We start from the raw sequence: 2,129 nt of genomic DNA, 5'->3' as shown, positions 1-2,129 counted from the left end.
ATTATCTTCAGAAGAAAGTAGAATCAGAAAGCTTGAGATCTCTTTTAGGGAAAATCAGTTGTGTAGTTCATACCCAGAGTCAATGAATGTTAGTTGAGAATGTTAATATGTGCTATGCCAGAGAAACAAATGAATGTCAACATTTCCCAGGAAGATGGGAAGAATAATTCTCTGGTTATCTTCAAATGGAAAGAATAAATTTAACAACCCACGCTACTCTTCAAGCCATCATGTCAAACCTTCCTCCTCCCTTTAGATTTAATTATAAACTTCTAAAAATCCCAAAGAGACTTTTTTCCCCCCGAAAGTTTTGTTAATGAATGGATTGCTTTTGATAGAAATCCAGGCGGGAGCACAAATAATTAGAGAGACCTAATGAACCTGATGTAAAACAGAGACTACAGTGTTTAAGAGTTATCTGCAAATGTCATTCCGACACCACGAGACCGAGAGCAGAACGGCGGGGGCCGCTGTTCAGTGCACCCCCGGGCGGAAGAGAGAACTCTGTAAAGCCCAGGCAAACAGCCTGAAGCAGAGGATGAACGCAGGGACGGGCCTGCCCCGCTCACGGCAGAGCCTGGCCTGGCCCGGCACTAACCACTGAGAGCCCTTGGGCAAATCATATACCTCTCTGAGCCTTCACTCTCTCATTAAAACTCAGGACATTGGCTTAGGCCCTTCTTCAGGTCCTAGGATTTTTAAAGCTCAAGAGCAGGCACCTGTTAATATGATACCAGGTCGCCTTTGTCCTATACTGAACTGTAGGTATAATTTATGAATATTTGAGTCCAGTCCAGAGGTTTACATATTCACTAAGGAAGAAGCAGGTAAGGGCCAAAAAGGGAAGTTTGAGGGATTCAGATTTACAGAATCTATTCTTTGATATGTGGTAACCCTTAGCCAGAAGAAGGAGAGGCTTACCTGAAAACTCTGCCATCAGGTGCTCGTGTGGGTGTTGGGGTACGCGTGGCGCTGGACAGAGGAGGATGTCCCAGGAGACCAGGTGAGGGGGTTGCTGTAATAGCCGAACCTGCCGAAGAGCCCTATGGGCATAAATGCTGCCTCCTTTCTTCATGGGGCCATCATTTTCCCCTGTTCTTCAAAAGCCATGAATTGGACCATATATTTCTTTTCCTGTGAAAAAAGAAAATTAAGTGAAAATGCTTTACAGAATATCTTTCAGCAACACACATCTCAGGTTTAATTACTGGTTTTAGGAAATGGAGGAAAAGGAGACCTTGATTATATAGAGGACTGAAGATACACATGTCATCTTAGGAGAAAAGTAGCTGCTATTCTGTCATAGCCACATATACAATTTTGCTATAAAGATAATTAAAATGTCAAGTCTTTCAAAAGTCAAATGCATGGGTACTGGAGATAAAGTCATATATAAGTCGAATCTGAATTTCTGTTCCAGCTAAGATGACAAGGGGTTGAGGTCCTAAGAGAACTAAGAGGAAATGGTGGGCTGAAAGCCAATGAAGGCAAGGTGAAGATTTTCAAGAAGGGAGTGATCAGCCATGTCACATGTGGATGATATGATGGAATTGACCAGTGATGGAGCAACGTGAGGGACTTTGTGACCTTAATACAAATTTTTCCTGTGGTATGAGTGATTTAGAAGTAGAGACAAAAAGAGTTCAACTCTTCCAAGGAGGCTTGTTGATAATTCATTATTACACTAGGTGAATTGTGAAGGGGAATTTTATGATTGGGGAACAGCCTTCTTTGCTGTCTGAGTGTAATTGCTTTTGAGGCCATGGAGAGTCAAGGTCATTTTTGATTTAATCATTCAGGGAAGCAGCTTCCTAGAAAGTCTGCACTTTCTTCAAAGGAAATCTCTCATTTGAAGGTCTCCTTTTTCAAACAAAATGCATTTTGGAGTGTGATGCAAAGCAACCTAGCAAAAATTCCTTCCCTTATGAACTTGAGTTTTGCACATATTGAGTATACATAGCAAGTGCTGGTTGGCTTGACTTGCTGCTGGGCAGGATCCCAAAAAGAGAGCAATTCAGCCTTATAAACCGCTCCTCCCTTGACTTTCTACCATCAGTTTCCTGAGAGTTTCATGGAATATCTGGTAACAGCTCTGTCTTCATCCCTGCCTTGTGGGGGCCCTCATCTTG

This window comes from Pteronotus mesoamericanus, unplaced genomic scaffold (assembly GCF_021234165.1).
Source record: "Pteronotus mesoamericanus isolate MK-2021 breed Mesoamerican mustached bat unplaced genomic scaffold, CSHL_Meso_final contig_50, whole genome shotgun sequence".
Taxonomy (NCBI): domain Eukaryota; kingdom Metazoa; phylum Chordata; class Mammalia; order Chiroptera; family Mormoopidae; genus Pteronotus; species Pteronotus mesoamericanus.
This window is presented reverse-complemented; position numbering follows the sequence as displayed.